We start from the raw sequence: 17,397 nt of genomic DNA, 5'->3' as shown, positions 1-17,397 counted from the left end.
CCAGCTGTGGTTTCTGGTGGGGCCACTGTGGCGGCAGGTGGAGGGAAGTGTTTGTCACCCTTCCAACAAAGGCAGTAAAACAAAAGTCTCCCAGGGCACTGTGGGAGCAGGCAGCAAAGGCGCCAAACATAAAGCACACCGCACACCTGCCTTTGATAGGCACCAGCAGCTGCTGAGAGGCCTGGCCTGCAGGTTGCGAGAAAGAGACTCAGATTTCATGCCCAAGCATGCATGCATGCGCGCGCACACACACACACACACACACACACACCAGCACATACATGCACATATACAAATAGCACACTCACTCATATGCACAACTGGCTTCACGGGCCTGAGACCTGCGCAGTCACTCAGGGCCCTGAACTCAGAAGGGCTCATGCTGGACTTAATGCTTGGCTGTCTCTGTCTTGAAAGTCTTAGTTTTTGAACAAGAGGCCCAGCATTTCCATTTTGTACCAGGCCTTGCAAGTTCTGTGGCCAGTCCTGCCAGTATACATTTATAAGCACATATATTCACAATATGCTTAAAAGCGCACAAACGTTTGTAGATGAGAGTACATACACTGCACGCATACAGGAGTATAAATACTTGCACACACACCCCCATATACAGCAATAGTCCCCTCATCTCTCATGCATACTCACTGGAGCACATACACGACCCAGAGGGACGTGGACACTCACAAGTGACACTCAGACACCTGTAGCCATTGGCCCAGTTTGATTAACACTGAGGGGCAGCAGAACAAAGCCGTGGGCACGGCGGGAAAACAGGTTATTTTCTTCTACCCCCCAACAGCCCTAACAGCTACAGCCAGGTTTCTCTCACTGGCCTGGGACTGCCAGCTGGGACCAGAAGAAAGGGAGAGCATGGGAAGTGGAGGGATGGATGGGGAGGGGGCAGGGCAGGAGGTAGAGAGGAGGAAAGACAGCAAGAAATAAGGAGAAAGGCAGAATGGGGTCTCCAGGTGAGTTAGCACAAGCAGTGATCCCATAAGAGTCTAGAAGGTCTTGGACCCAAAGAAAAGGGAACAATGGCCCATCCTCCCCTGCAAGCACAGCCCCGCCCTCCTCCCCCAGAGAGGCAGTCACAAGGGCCCCATCTCTGCTTCTTCCTAGCTACATGACCTTGGACAACCACTTGACTTCCCAGTGCCAGCCTCCTCCCGCTCCACGGAAGGGGGATAATAACGTGCAGATTGCAGGGGTGTGAGGTGCACATGGGTGCTGCACCCTCCTCTCCTGGATTCTGTTCGACACATTGTCTCCTTGTCAGGCTTTGCAATCTGATCCTCCCTTTCAGAAATTCCAGACCTCTCATTAAGAACAGATGTTCAGACGTGTTTATTTCTCATCTTCTCCTCCTCTGCCTCCCCAGCCAGATGTGCACGAGAGGTAGTCAGAGTCTTCTACCATTCCTTCAGGCCCATTTTGATCCCATTGCAACCCCCGTCACGTCAAGCAGGACCTCAAGGCCTTGAGCCTTTGCTTTCTCCTCTACTTTTCGCTCCTAGCCCTAATCTTCCCTATTTAAAACTGTCAGTCTCTGCCCCTTCCCTGAGGGCCCAACAATCTGTTAGGGGGCACCAGACACTAAGGAGTTAATCGGGAAACAAATCCACTCTAAAGGGTGTTCACAGTGCACTGTGCCTCTTCCCCATTAGTCACGCACGTGGAGAAAGGAATGGCCTCCTGAGTGGCCACCAACCAGAACCTTGATTTCACTGGAATTCTTCTAAGGGCATACGTTGCTCAGATCCCCACACGCACTCCCTCAATTTACTGAGAAGGAAAGTGAGTCATTGAAGAGTGAAATGACTCGGGCAAGAGTTAGGGCCTGTGGTCTTTCTGATATGCAGCTCCTATGAGAACAGATAAAAAGCAGTCCTTCCCTGCCCGCCCGCCTCGTCACTCAGGGACACAGATGGTTCCCATTCCCCAGGCGGGTTGGAGGCCCACCAGGGCAGGAGGTCTGGTGACCAGGTGCCCTTGACGGGGAGGATGGGGTAAAACAAGGGATCTGGCACCCAATTCCCATACGGACTTCACTATTTACTGTCTGTGTAAGCTTTACAATTGTCCTATCCTCCCCAGCCTCAGTTTCCCCATCTGATAAAGGGGCGTGATGTTGTTCCAACAGCTTTCTTAGAGCTGTTGGGAAAATTACATTACGTGAGACAGTAGATATGAGAGGTTTTTGTAACAATCAAGTGATGTGATAATAACCCTTTCGTTGGCTTGCTTCATGATCGCTAACGGGGAAATTAACATGGGACAAGGGCCTCATCTTGGTGGTGACAAGAAACGAGGTCTCCAGCCTAGACAGCATCTTTGGGGCGGACAATGATAGAGGCCCTTTCCACGACAAGAACTGGAATAATCCCCTCTCATGTGGGCACCTGCCTTGACCATTTAGGGGTCATGTTTCCACAGGAGATGTAGGGATTAGTTCTCTGACACATGAGAACACAAGGCACTTGCTTTGGTTGCAGAACAAGGCGTTGCGGCACCTGTGTGCTCGTGTCAAGTGGTCCCTAATGGGTCCCCACTGCACCTTTTCTGACCACAGACCCTCCCAGGAAGGGAAGTGGCAGCCACCAGACTTAGCAGGTACAGACTACAGCCTCATTGGGGGGGCAAGCCCAGGGCTTGGCACAGAAGAGGTCAAAAATATTTGTGGAATAAATCTATGAATGGTGAATTTGGGGTCCTCCCACGCCCTTGAATCATAGTTTAAAATCTACCCCCAAACTCCTGTATTGCACAGACATGCCCAGGCAGACTGGCCCCTCTGGGAAGAGCTGTGAGTCAAGGCTTAAGGTAAAGGGGACTTTTCAGACATGCTGTCCTGGAAGAATTCCAGTCAGTCAACAGATGACCTTGCCCTCCAATGTCCACCCCCATCCCCCCAAGCACAGGGTCCAGGCTCTGACGTGGGTTCCTCTGCAAATAGATGCTGTTTCCATGGGAACGAAAACCCCAGTTTGTTTTTCCCTCTGAGGCACTCTGTAATTTCCAGTACAGTCTGTGCAACGTCAGCATCGTAACCTCGGGGTAAGCTGATCCTCTGAGCACGTCCGGCACAGGGCAGCTGAGCTGACCTACAGGCTCCTTTTACAGAAGGGCCTTCAGAAGCAGTGGGCACCAGCCCGCCCCTGCCTGCCTCCCCACTGCATAGGGGTCCCAGCAAAGGGGTGGAGCCAGAGACTAGCCCTTGAACCTCCCTGAGGGAGGCCTGAGGGGTGGAGAGGAGTGGGGGGCAAATGGGGGCTCATTTCCAGGAAGAAGTGGGAGGGAGGAAAAAGTCTGAGTCTGGCAGCCTGGGCCCCAGCGATCTGTAACAGATGATTTCTGGCTGCAGGGGGAGGGGAGGCTGTGCTCTCAGCAGTTGGATCATCAGCCTCTATTGTCTGAGCCTCTGAGGAAACAGCCTGGGAAGCAAAAGCTTAGTGGAGAAGGGAGGGGGGAGGTGATGGTGGACAAGGCAATGGTGAACTTAAAGGACAAGATGAGAAGAGGGCGGAGGGGCTGCCCTTGCCGAAAGATGCTCTGCTGTCTGTCCCCCATCCCATTCAAGCTTAGGGCCTGCGCAGGTCCTCCCTACTCGAACCCTGAGATGACTGTGGCCTACAAGAGACTCACAGCCAAAGACCCAGCTAAGCCACTCAGATTCGTGGCCCATGGAGGCTACAGCCTCTGCCTCCTACCACCTGCAAGTTCCCTCTTCTGCCCCTGGGGTAACATGGCCCAGGGCCCTCAGGGGCCCCAGAAGAACAGTGTGAGGCCAGGACTGGAGTTTGGATGCCTTTGACCTAGGGCCTTGACCTCACTTTCTCTCAGCACCCCAGTCAGCAGCATGGGGCAGAACCATAACACCCACTCACTCCCCTTCCAAGGTTGTTGTGGGCGAGGTGAGGAAAGCGATGTGAAAGTGATCAGCAGCGGGAGCCCTTGCTGTTGTTGTTGTTATTACCTGTGCGGGGGTGGCCGGTTCGCTCAGTGGGTTAGAGCCCCATGCTGATTACTCCCTGTGCAGAGGGTTCCACTCCACCCTAGTTTAACCCCAGAGCTCTTCACACTGCGGAGCCCCCACCCCCAGACAGGGCGCCTGCCTTTCCTCAGGCCCAGTTCCCCGATTACTCAGAGTGTCCACCAGGGAGCCTTCGGACCCTGGCAAGGGGCCCAGGCCACAAGGAAAGGGAGAGGAATGCTGAAAGGGAAACAGGATGTGGCCAGCAATGTGCTCTGCCCAGATTGACAGCCGTGGCCGCTGCTTTCTGGGGCCACCATGGCCTGGTGGGCCAGACGGTGGCCCCAGGCCCAACCCTCGCCCTCCTGCCCTCCGCCTTCAGCAGTTGGAGGCCATGGCAGCTCCGGCCGCCTCCTTCCTGCGCTGTGCAGATAACACCACCAGGCAAACCACTGACCTGATTTTCTACAAAAAGGAAAAGATAACAGGGCACTTCTATGTGAGTGGAGCACATGCGTGCGCGCGCGCACACACACACACACACACACACTGAAAACTTTCTCTGTTTCCTTGACAGGAACCCAAACCTACAAGGGAGGGAGGAAGGGAGGAGGACCCAGAAAAGACTGGAGAGGGGTGTGCAGAGCAGAAGGTCCCTCAGGAGGGAGAGAGGGAGAGAGGGAGGGAAGGAGAGAGGGAGAGAGGGAGAGAGGGAGAGAGGGAGAGAGAGAGAGAGAGAGAGAGAGAGAGAGAGAGAGAGAGAGAGAGAAGCTTCTGTGCCAGGAGCTTCCTGGGGTACAAAGCTCAGTGTTTACCTGCGGTGGCGGCCCAAGTTCCTGGAGCTCTCCTGTGTGGGCACAGCGGGTTTGACATGCCTCCCTGCAGGGGACAGTGCCTCCAACATGAGCTGAGTCTCTGTGAGCTGTCTGCTTTTCCCGCTGGGGTGGGCAATAAGCTCAGGCAGGGTGGGGCCGCGTCCCATGACTCCCCAGATCCCCCAGCCCTGGCACTGTGCTCAGCGCCAACAAAGGGATTAATAAGACCCTCAACCCCCAAAAGTGCCTGAGAGTCATAGGCGGAAGTGTGCCAAATAAACGAAAGTCTCCCATCCCTACTTACTTTCTCCAAACCCAGGGTCCCACAGGCCTCAAAATGATCTTGCAGCCAGATTCTGCCACTTATACGTGATGAGGTCTCCTCATGGTTAAGTCCTCAATGGTGGGTAACTTATTATTAATCACCATCAAAGGGCAACCACCTTCCTCTGCCCACCTGGCACAGTCCCCACAGGAGTGGCTGAGTGAAGGAGCTTAGCACTCTAGCTACCCACCTACAAGTGGTCTTAGAGATGCCCGGGTCAGAGCCAGAAGGGACACCAGAGGTCACAGGCCAGCGCCTTGGGGACCTGCCTGAGACCTGGAGAGTCCTTAGCCCCCCACTCCCACTCATCCAGCCTCACTATTCATTTGTGGACCAGCCCCAGCTGCACCAGCTGCACCTGGGGCCATATAAGAAATGCAGATGCTCGGTCCCCGCACCTGCATTTTGACAAGACCCGTAGTCGAGTCCTCAGCAGGCCAAGGTCTCCTAGGAGCTACTCGTATGCTCTACCCAAAGAGCTGCTCAGCCATGCCCACGAGAGGCTGCAGCCAGCCCACCTCAGTCACCACTGCCTTCCTCCTCCAATCAAAAGAGTCGTATAAGGTTGACATGGTTATAATCTTAGGGGTCCCAGCTGCCTGTGTTGAACATGGGCAGGATGCGACAGCCCCCTCCTGAGCGTGGAGAAGCTCCATGCCCTGGCCTGCCTCTCACCCCACATCCTCTCCACCTTCCAAACTTTGCCCTTGAAGCAAAGTGGGCAGTGGGCCACGCGCAAGGCCTCATCTGGTCTGACCTAAACTTGAAAACCCATCTGGCTCACTCGCTCTCTAGCAGCCGATAGTCACAAAGGTGGCCCAGTGCTGCGGCTCTGCCTGCCCCTGCCTCTTGGCTTGTGTCTCCCAGTGAACCCTGTTCCTGGGACCCGCAGCTGGCTCCCCAGCCCCAGACAAGCACCAAAACCTGGGCCTCCACTCCCTGCAGGCAATCAGCCGGCTTCAGGGAGGGGAGCTGTGCTTGTCAGAAGGCAGTTTGGCTGGATCAGAAAGCCACTAAAAGCTATCAACACCCCTAGGGTGTGAATATCATTGATTCATTTATTGCTATTAACATCTTGGTGTGAATTAGCTACCGTTTGTTTTTTTTTCAATTGGCTGGCAGAAACTGGGATGGGACATCTGGACAGTTATGTTTTGATAGGAGAAGTTAGTCTCAGGAAGCGGAAAGCACAGGTCCAGCTACTTTCCTCCCCTCCCGCCCTACGGAGGCCAGCCACTCGTGCTGTCTCAGCCTCACTCAGTCCTACCATGTTTCCCCGAAAATAAGACCTAGCTGGCTCGTCAGCTCTAATGCGTCTTTTGGAACAAAACTTAATATAAGACCCGGTATTGTATTATATTATATAGACCTGGTCTTATTTTAATATAAAGACCGGGTCTTATACTAATTTTTGCTCCAAAAGACGCGTTAGGGCTGATGGTCCGGCTAGGTCGTATTTTCGGGGAAACACAGTAAAGCAAGGGATATGAAAGCGCCTCCACTGCAGAGGCCTGAGCCTGAGGATGAAAAGAGGAAAACTGACATTTAAGGGGCTCCTCATATGTGTGGGCGACTGCGCAAACTGTGTAACCATTAGCTCATTCTATTCTCACAGCAACACTGTGAGTTGGTTCTGTTATTATTCCCATTTACAGTCAAAGAAACGGAGGCTGGAAGAGGCTAATGTGTACAAGGTCACCAGTTGATAAGTGGCAGAGTCAGAATTAGAGCCAAGATCTGTCCATTTCTCCCACTCCCTGCCAGGTCCAGGAGGTGAGGCCAAGTGAACTTGTTCTCACTCCAAGACCAGGAGACCAGGACTTTGGACAAAAACTGGTGACCTGAGCCTCCATCCTGAAAGCTCTTCCCCACTCTCTCTCCTGCTAGGTAAACTGGAGGGCAGGTGAAGGAGCCAGGTAGGCCTGGGAAGGGGATAGGGCTTCCCCTAACCAGTGCAGGCACAGGGTGAAAAGGACAGGACGGCCTCTCCAGGCTGAGCTCTCAGCAGCACCGAGTATCTGACCCTCTCTCTCCCCCGCCCCCACCCATGCCAATCCCAATATTTAGGAAACTGATGTTTATTAAACACAATGAAATAACCAGGGTGGTTATTTCATTTTACCTTGAGCAGTAGGTGCTATTATCCCACATCACTGAGGAAACTGAGACTCAGAGAGGTTTACCAAGGGGACCCAAAGTCCCACAGCTGGTGGGTGCTGAAGCTGAGAGGCAAGCCCAGGTCTCTGGTTCTCCCTTCAGGGCCGCAGTCCTTTAAGAGTGAGCCCGACTTGATTGTTGAGACCAGAAGCAAGAGTCTCCTGCTCCCTAGTCCGCTGGCCCCTTGAACATGATCAGTGCCACTCTGGGCCCGACTTCTGCACTGCCCTGAAAGCTGGAGGACCTCACTGCAGGGCAGAGGCAGCTTTATGTGTTCCACAAGAGCCAGCCGTCTGTTCCCTTACGATCCTTCCTCTGCTCCAAAACCTTGCAAGGCGCCCTAGTTCCTGCCCAGCAAAACACAAACTTCCCGTACAAACCGTCCTCCATCTAACCCCAAATACCTACCCAGGCTCAGCACCCCCATGAATTCCCTTCACTCCTTTTGTTTCAGCTAAACTGGACTGGTCTGTGTTCCCCCAATGAGGTCTGCATTTTCCTTTCTTTCCACCTTTGCACCTGCTCTTTCTTCCCCCTGAAATCCCCTCCCAGCCATCTCCACCTGTCAAATTTCAATTGTCTTCTTCAGGACCCATTACAAATGCCACCTCCTCCGGGCAACATTTCAATGTGAACTCTCTTTCCTGTAGTTCCCAGTGGGCCTACTTCACAAGGTTTATAGTTCTCTAAAGCATATGTCAGTTGCTCATTGCCCCGGGCTAGCCTGAGTGCAGAGTCCTGGAAGGTTCCTCCGGGAACCCTCCCTGGGCAGGTGCCTAGCAGGTCTGAGTGGAACTGAATTGCCACAGCATCTCTCTGGAGGCAGGTCTTGTACCGAGAGGGCTGGGATGGCTCAAAATGAGACTTGGATTTCCTAGGGTTCGGGGTATTCTTGAACACGGCTCTGCCCCTCTCTGAGGCTGATTAGAGATGCCAGTTCTGTCACCAGGAATCATGAGAAATCTGGGAACAGTGAGCACAGCCAAGGAATGTCCCAGGCACAGCATCTGGAGCCACTTGCTTCTTGGAAGGAGAACAAAGTAGAAAGAGTTGCTACAACCTCTCCCTGCACAAAGGGTGTGGCCCCAAGTGGGCAGACCTCCGGGAAACTAAGCTGTTAGGTGACAACTGGGGGACCCAGGGGTTCCTGAGAGAAGGATTGGGATGGGGTCAGTCAAAGACTCCTTCCCTTCCTCTTCTTCTCTGTTGCTTTTAGTCTCCCCTCCATGAGCCCCAGACTTTCCTCCCCCACTTCTTTTTTTCTTTCCTCGTGTCCTCCTCCTCCATCTCTCACTCCTTATCTCTATGACCACGCACCGCCCTGGACTCCATTGCAGAAAGACCACACATGACTCCAAATTTCCACTCCCTCATCTTAACATTCCAAAATGATCTTGGAAGCCACGTGTTGATGATGGCACAGCTGTCAGCAACCTGGTCTCTGAATGAGCCCCACAGCCAACCTGGTATTTCCTGAGACCATTATAGAAGCAAGAGACAAACTTCTATCATCTCTAAGACATTATACATTCTTGGGCCTATTTGTTACACAAGTTAGCCTATCCTGACCAATACAAGTAGCTACCTATTTACTGAGCACTTCCTATATGCCAGCGACTATATTAAGTGCTTTCCCATTCGTTAGCTCAGATTCATTAATCCTCACAGCATCTCTACGAGGGAGCTACTGTGAAGTCCTCATTTTATAGATGAGAAAACTGGGACTTAGAAAGGTGCAATAACTTGGCCAAAGTTACCCAGTGAGTAAGCTGCATTCTAACTAGAACCAGAGCATATAGCCACCTACAGTGAATTTGATACCTGTCTGATAACCTCCCTTAGATTATTGTCACTGGGATGGTCAGAGTACTGGTCCAATCCCACCTTTGCCCCCTGCAGAGACAAGGGGGAAAGGGCCAGACAAGAGTCAGACAAGTATCTGATATTTTTTTAAAGTAATTACTTTTTAGCTCCCATTTTCTGAAAGCCCACTATGTCCTACATGGAGGAGGGGGGTACTTCACATATGTCAACTCTGATTACTACAGAAAGGCTGCCAGGTAAGTATTTACTTTGCTGATTTAGAAGCAGGCTCTGGAAAGCTAAGTGACCCAAGTAGCCACGTGTGGAAGGAGCTTGGTCTATTGAGATGGCAAGTCTGTTCTACCCCTCCCTTGTCAGGTCACTTCTGCCCCGGGAGGCAGCGGGGCGTTCCCAGCAGGGCAGGGTTGGGGATGGAGAAGCACGTGCGTGCTTGCATGCCTGTGTGCAGGCACAAGCATGCTCGTCCCCACATGAGTATATCAGTGTTTTACTGCTTTCCATAACTCAGTCTGTTTTTCATTTCTTTAAGGAAGGGGGTGGAGTGTGACAGAAAAAAAATGGAAGGGAAGAAAATTCCTCAGGCTGAGAGAAGAAAAGATCAGAAAACATCAAAGTCAATAGAAACTGTAAGTATCATGGCCACCTCCCCACCCCCCCACCGCCTTAACCCAGGAGGAAACAGATCCAAAAAAAAAAAGGACTTGCTCAGTGACGTGGGGTCAAAACTTATCATTCTAAACCCCACCAGGGCTCTCCGCACCAACCCCTCTGCCTCAAAGCTCGGAGAGGCTAGAGTACCCACAGTTTCATGGCTCGGCTCAGGCATCACCTCCTCCAGGCAGCCTCCCTTGACCTCTCTTCCACACCCCAGTGCTGAGATGGTTTACTCACTCATCTCTCTCACCCACTAGACTGGGAGAGGGCAGAAACAGATTCTGTCTTTGTCATTCCTGCCTCCTCAGATCTCAGGAGATAGAGCACATAATAGGCACTCAATAAATATTTGTGGAACTGAATGTTCAGATGAGTGAATGGATAAAACAAGTGATGATTAGACATGCTATTATACATAATAATGGCCTCACGTTGCACAGTGCTTTCATTTCTCAAACCATATAGTCTCAATGGAACCTCCATGAGACCCCTGTGACAAGAGAAGAGACATCAGTCATACACACACACACACACACACACACACACACACACACCAGCACATTCAGCTTCCATCCATGTATATATACATGCTCCCGTGTATACATGCAAGTGTATGTAAACATATAGACCCATCCCCTTGCCAACCAGCGAGGAAGAAGTCATGACGTGCTATTTCCTGTTTTATCTGCAGAAATGGAGGCCTCCCCACCCCAAGACACACACACACACACACACACACACACACTGCCTGGTCCCTTCCAAATGCAGGGCTGGTTTTGCCCTTTAGATGGGGGAAAGCAAAAGTAAGCTAGTTGTCCACAAGGGGGCATCCACAGACCATCCGATTCAATGTCTCATATCCAAGATTGCCACCTGTTTGTCCTCAGAGAGACAAGGAGATCTGCAGAAACAACTGAGGCACCTGAGTGGGGTGTTGTGCAGAAACGCAGAGGAAGAAATGGTCAGCCACTGGAGAAACAGGAGTGCAAGATGGAACCTACAGTCAGGCACTAACTAATAGAAATGATAGTAAATGATTTTTATCATTTAATATTTATTCAGTGTTTACCACGTGCAGTCCCATGTGTTGATCTAATCACTTACCATGTAATAACTCATTTAATCCTCACCTCACTTCTGCAAGGTTCATAAATACTATAGTTCCTGTTTTACAGATGACAAAACAAACGTCTCAGAAAGATTAAGTAACAAACTCAGAATTTGAACTCAGGACCTTTTGTCCATAGTTGACGCTGTGAATGGCTCACTCTGCTCCCTTGGCATTAGACCTTCAGACCTCCCACTTCTCAGCCCAGGACTCCGCACTAGACCCCACTTCCCTCATCCCCAAGCCCTTTCGGGTAGTTTTTGAAGGGCCTGGAAGCTGATTCCCTAAGAGTGAATAGCTTGTTGCCCTGAAGTTACCCCCTCATCCGCTCTAAATTGTTGATGTTGAGCTGGCATCATTCCTTTGAAAGCAATTCCCAGCAACACCCATAAAGCTGTTCCTCTTCCTTTGACCCAATAATCTCAGTCCTGGGAACTTATTCCAAGGAAATAATTCAAACGGAAGCCAAGTGTTATCTGCATAAATGCATGCACTGAAGTCTTTCTTTAAAGGTGAAAAACTAGGAGCCAGACTAGGGAAGTGGTTTAGTAAATGGGGACATCAACACAATAGGCAATCAGGCCTGGGAATCCACAGCTGTACGACTGTGGTGGGAATGGGGAAAATGCTTTTACTATACAATGTGTCACCATCACACTCCCACCTAACTAGCTAATTCAACTAATCATGTTTATCAAAGAGAGAGAGAGAGAGAGATCTGTTCATGTTCAAAACAGATTCTTAGCCTCCACTGACCCCAAAGAAATGAAAGAGAAGTTGAAATAAATAACAACAATATCAAATTAAATAATTCTTGGCTTTTGAGTTTCCAAGGCCCCAGCCCCTACTGGCCTACAGGAGCTTCTGGCAGTGATTTTGATCATTGGTTATTGTGACTTTCACCTTTCACACTATACTATGATACAATTCTTCATATTATATTCTGCAAAGATAACTGGTATGGTTTCTGTTTTCTGACTGGACACCAACGGAGACATTCAGACCATGGACCCTGACGTACAATGTTTTCCTCATATTGATAAGTGATAATAGAAGACTTCAAAATTATAGTGTGCCCACCATGATTTCAACTGATGTGAATATATACGTTAGCATGCGATAGGCATGATTGTCATTATGTATTTCCAAATTATACTTTGTATTTATTACCTATTACTGCAAATTACCCTAAAGCTTACGTGTCTTAAAATAACTCTGTTTCTGAAGGTCGTGAATCCGGGTGTCGTTCAGCTGAGTCCCCTATTTCAGGGTTTCTCACAGGCGACAATCCAAGTGCTGTCCAGGGCTGTAGTCATCTCAGCATTCCACAGGGTTAAGATCCGATTCCAAGCTCACTCACATGGTTGGTTGTTGGCTGAATGCAGTTCCTCAAGGGCTACTGGGCTGAAGGTCTTGATTTCCTTGCTGCCTGTTGGCCAGAGGCCGCCCTCAGTTCCTTGGCATGTGGGCCTCTCCATAGGGCAGCTCCCAACATGACAGCTGGCTTTATGACAGCAAGGAAGAGAGAAGAGTCACGGAGAGAGAGAATGCAAGCAACATGGAAGTCAGTCTTTCTTAGCCTAATCTCAAGAGTGACATTCTCCCCCTCTGCCATGTTTTACTCATTAGAAGCAAGTCCGCACCGAGGGAGGAGACTACACAAGGACGTGTGGTATGCCTACCCCATACTTGAACACGTATAACATCTTCTCAAGTATTTGCAAACATTGCTTATCTAATATGGAGATTTTCTAAACCTGTCGGTGAACTCCCACACCTTTTTCTCACAGGCCACAGCGCCCTTGTCCCCTGCCCCCGTGAAGCTAATGTCCATGGCATTATGGCATCTTATTCCCATCACACTTAGCAGAAAACTCCTGTGCGTGCGGTATCAGGTTAGGGATGAGGGGTGGGGAGGTGTGTGAGGATGAGGGCAACAGAGACACTTCCAAAAGGCAACCCAGGTCTCCACCTTTGAAAAAGGCTCAGATGGTCCTTGCCCCAAGGGCATTCGCATTGCTTTTTTCTCTTAACCAGCCCAACAAGGCCTGGCCAGAAGGGGCCTTATCTACTCTCTCCAGGCTCAGCTCACCCCTTCTGTCGCAGCTCTCTGAATTCCAACCACACTGGTCTTTCCCTCCACTCTGCATTTGCTGGTGCGTTTTCCTCTCCCGGACCCCCACCCTGCCCCGAAGCCTCACCGGCCTAACTTCTACAGAGCGTTCGGCCTCAGTTTGGACACCATGTCCTTGCAGAGGCCTTCCCTGAGCCTCCAGGCTAGACCAGGTGCCCTCCCTGGAAATTTCTGATTCTGGCCAGGAATGGCATTTTTCAACAAGCCCGGGCAATTTTTTAAATAGTACAAGTTTGGGAGACCCTGCCCACGGCTGTCACAGGCTGTCACAGAACTCTTCCTTCGCCTACCTTACTCAACACACCAGGAACTGTTTCCCTCAGGGCCAGGGCCACTTCTGTCTTGTCTAAGCCCCGTGGGGGTGAGAAGGGAAGGGAGAGGGCAAGCAGGAGGGAGATGGACACAAAAGGCCAGCATGAAGGTGGGTGGAGTGGATGAGCACATTGATTCTGATGTGGGCAGGAGCAAGGTTCCTCCTGGTTCTTGGAGGAGGTGGGCACAGCAGGACATCTAGGTGGCACTGACAACCATCAGGATGCCAGGGGAGAGTGAGGGATCCAGGACTAAGAGAGGCCTATCAGGGCTTCTACAGAAAACCAGGATCTTATTCTCCTTCAGCCCCACTGTTTGGGATTACAACTGGGAAACCCGAGGTTGAGGGTTGGCAGATTTAGCAAATGAAAAAATACAGATGTCCTGTTAACTTTGAATTTCAAATAAGCAGCAATATGTATGTCCCAAACATGACGTGGGGGTCTTGTATTTTATCTGACAACGCTGCCAAGGTATGAGGTGAGGCTGAGGCACTAAAGCTGGGGTCTATGATTGTTCCAAGCGGGTTCTGGAGAAAAACACACAAATCCTAGCGCTTGCCTCTCCAAACAGGCCACGCCCCAGCCATATGGCTCAGTCACCACTGCTATAATAGTTCAATACTGGAAGCAACCTAAATATTCTTCAAGAGCAAAGTATTAGTTTCCTAGGGCTGATGTAACAAATACAACAAACTGAGTGGCTTACAATAACAGAAATGCGTTGTCTCACAATTCTGGAGGCTAGAAGTTTTCCACCAGTGCCAGGTTTTCTCTGAGATTCTGGGTAGGATCCTTCCTTGCCTTTTCCTAGCTTCCGATCGTGACGGTCAATCTTTGGTGTTCCTTGGCTTTTAGCTGCATCGTGCCAGTTTCCGCCTCTTTCGTCACGTGTCTCTGTCTCTTGTCTTCCTAGAAGGACATCGGTTATATTGGATGAGGGCCTAATGAAGTATGACCTCATCTGAACTCAATTACATTGGCAAAGATCCTATTTCCAAATAAGGTCATACAAGTAATAGGGATTAGGTATTCAATATATCTGTTGAGGGAGGGCACACAATTCAACCCATAACAAGCAGAATGGATAAATTAGAAATTGATACATGAAAGGATGTCCATGATGGATTTTTGCGTGTAAAAAAAAGGAAAAAAAGCAGGGTACAAGAAAAAAAAATACATGTAGCAAGATCCCCTTTTTGGTCTTAAAAAAACACAACTTTTATATGAGCCTGTATGTGTGATTATTACTTATTCATTTATTCAGTCAACAAATATTTACTGAGCTATTTCCTGAGCTCCCACCAGGCATACTGCAGTGAATAAAGCAGGTCCCATCCCTGCCCTTCTAAAGCCTACAATTAAATAGGCAGCTTGCTAGAAGGACACACATCTACCCATTGTTTCTATTTCTAAGTGAGCTTGGAGGGGAAAGATCTCTTCTTCTTAACTTTTTTCTGTACTGTTTGAATTTTTATAGCAAGCGGGTTATTAATTTGTAACTTTAAAAAAAATGTTTAACTTGTTTTAGTCTGAAAGGCCAGCCTGTGGAAGTTTCCTTATTATGTCTCCCTGAGCACAGTGGTTCTCACGCAGCTGCTTAACCAGCGGCACCACCATGTGTGGCTGTTGTACCAACCGGCAAGTCTTTCCCTCAGTGTGTGTAAGTAAGAACGAGTAGGAAAGTTATACACAACCCAATCGCTCATTTATTAACATTTTATTGACCAAAAGAGTGAAATGTAATTATACATTTATTTATGTGTTTACTTGATGTCTGTCTTTCCTACTGGACTCTGGACTCCAAGATTGTGGGGCCATATTTGTTTTGTACAATATTATATAACCAGCTACCAGCACAGCACTCAATAAAAATGTGTTGAGTGAATGAAAGAAACCAAAGCTTGGGATGGCCCCTCTCAATCATCGAGTCGAGCCCACTCATTTTACAACTGATAAAATTGAAGCCCAGAAAAGTCAAGCCACAAGACAAGTTATTGGTAGCGAAGCCTAGAAGAGCCTTATTGCTCTCAATCCAGGCTCTTAACTGGAAATAACAATAATAATAATGTGATACACATTTTATAGTAAGAGGAAGAGACATATAACCAGTTAAGTACAGAGAAGTACTGTCTAATAATGATCAAAAATTTAAACCACCGTTTTCGTCTATGGCTTTCCCCGCTGGCGCTAAGAATTCAACAGATATAGGGATTTGTGAGTGCTAATCACACCCCTCTCTTCTCTAAGTTCTGATCCAATTGAGAAATAGTCACAGAAGACAAATAGGGGTTAAAATGTCAGCTTTATTGTTGGTCCAGATGGATTGGTGGGTGTGGCTTAGACTCAAGGCCCAAACAGGCTTCCTTTTCCTTCTCCCCCAATTTGACCTTCCCCACCCACTCACAGCAGAACAGCTGGACTATTGAAGTCCTCCCAAGCAGAGGCTGGGGCTGCCCTGGTGCACGTTGCCTGGAGGAGGCAGGAGCAGCGGCCTTGTGGTTAGGTCAGTCCCAGAGAGAGAGCCAGGAACAGGCTGAGCGACGCACACTTGATAACTTTTCCCAACTCCATCAACCCAAGAGGTCACTTCTCTCACAGCGAGGAACTAGGGAGTGCCAAGAAAGTTGAAACGTTTCTTCCAAATACTTCCAAGAGGATGAAAGTTCCTGTTTTATGGGCTGGTAGGAGAATGGGGAAAGGAAAAAAAAATGCCCCCCTTAATGACAGCCTTCAATTTACTTAGTACCTTTTCATAGAATCTAAAAGCCTCTGTGATCCCAGCTGCAGCTCTGAGATTAAAGGTTGTATCGATCAAAGGTGGATTTGCTGGGGGAAAAATGAAAGGCAAAAAAGATTGAACAATTGGTAACTTACACTAATAAGGGATGTATTTTTCTTATGTGACAGGAAAAGTAGAGGTAAGCAGTCCTGGGTTGGTATGAAGCTCCAGGATGCCACCCAGGACCAATGCTCCTCTGTCTTTCTGCTGTACCATCTTTAGCAAGTGGCTTTTGTCCTCATGCTCATAGGATTTCTTCTCTACTTCTAGGCATCCTGTCTTCATTCTGGGCAGGAGGAAGGGAGAAGGGCAAAGGGACAACTAGGTCTGTCCCTTTTATCGGGAAAACAATAAATTTTCTGGAAACTCCATTTAGTGCATGTGTGTTTTCCCATGGCCAGAACTGTGTCACTTGCCCAACCTCTCTGCAAGAGGGCCTGTGACATTTAATTTCTAACTTGGCAAATTGAATTATTTCAAACAAACGGAGAATAAGAATGAATATTGGACAGCAAAATGACCCACCACAAAAGTCACAAAACAACGATGAAAGAAAACAGAAAATATTGTCAAAGAATTGCTTTTTAAAAACTAAATGGGTTCGTTTTGTTTTGTTTCTTTTTGGCAAACATTCAGGAAAGAGATTACTTCCTGTGCAAACACTTTCAGAGCATAAAAAGACAGAAAACTTAGTTCATTTTACAGAGCTAGCATAACCCTGATACCTAAACCTAACAAAGAGAAAACACATACTAAATACAAAAATTAATTAACTAATTAATTAATTAAAACTACATACCAAGCTAACTTGCGAACTGACAAAAATCCCATGTTTTCCCTTTTCTTGGTTTCTTCCTTCTTTTATGAAGCTCATCGTCAAATAACTTCCTATGAAAGAATATGTGGGAAGTAAACTTTCTTAGTCCTTATGTATCTACAAATGTCTTTGATCTGACCTAGTACCTAACAGACAGTTTAGCTGGGTATTAAATTCTAAATTGAAAGTCATTTTCTGTCAGAATTTTAAAGATGTTTTTTCCATTGTCTTTTTGCGTCCAGCACTGCTAGTGAGTAGTATGGTACCTTTCTGGTTTTCATTTGTTTATAGGTGACTTTTTTTCTCTCTCTGGAAACTTTTAGGAGATGTCTTCTCATTTTCCTGGGTATTCTGAAATTTCAAAATCTTGTGTATTCTTCATGCTGGGGGCTTGATGATCTCTGTTAGTCTGAAGACTTGAGTCTTTTTGGCCTGGGAAATTCTGTTCAATTATTTATTTGAAAATTCTCTCAATTGATTTCTCTCTTCTCCCTAAA

At 48.7% G+C, this 17,397-nt stretch overlaps 1 long non-coding RNA gene across 22 annotated transcripts in view; it reads right to left on the bottom strand.

Moving 5' to 3' along the window:
- Positions 1 to 10,782: 10,782 nt before the first annotated feature.
- The window catches only part of LOC109455821 (uncharacterized), a 54,254-nt gene continuing 47,639 nt past the window's right edge, over positions 10,783 to 17,397 (bottom strand). For 18 of the 22 annotated variants that reach the window (XR_016022908.1, XR_016022924.1, XR_016022926.1 and 15 more), the window contains 5 exons: positions 16,883 to 16,971; positions 16,179 to 16,369; positions 15,709 to 15,982; positions 14,011 to 14,213; positions 10,783 to 12,360 (listed from right to left, as the gene is read on the bottom strand). This is a non-coding gene — a long non-coding RNA (uncharacterized LOC109455821). The remainder of the gene's footprint in view (positions 12,361 to 14,010; positions 14,214 to 15,708; positions 15,983 to 16,178; positions 16,370 to 16,882; positions 16,972 to 17,397) is intronic. The other 4 variants (XR_016022916.1, XR_016022921.1, XR_016022928.1 and 1 more) reach the window with 4 other exon arrangements.

The sequence above is a fragment of the Rhinolophus sinicus genome, chromosome 12, assembly GCF_057876585.1.
Source record: "Rhinolophus sinicus isolate RSI-liver-muscle chromosome 12, RSI-T2T, whole genome shotgun sequence".
NCBI lineage: Eukaryota > Metazoa > Chordata > Mammalia > Chiroptera > Rhinolophidae > Rhinolophus > Rhinolophus sinicus.
Note: the sequence above shows the minus strand (reverse complement) of the source record. Positions and strands in the feature narration are given on the sequence as shown.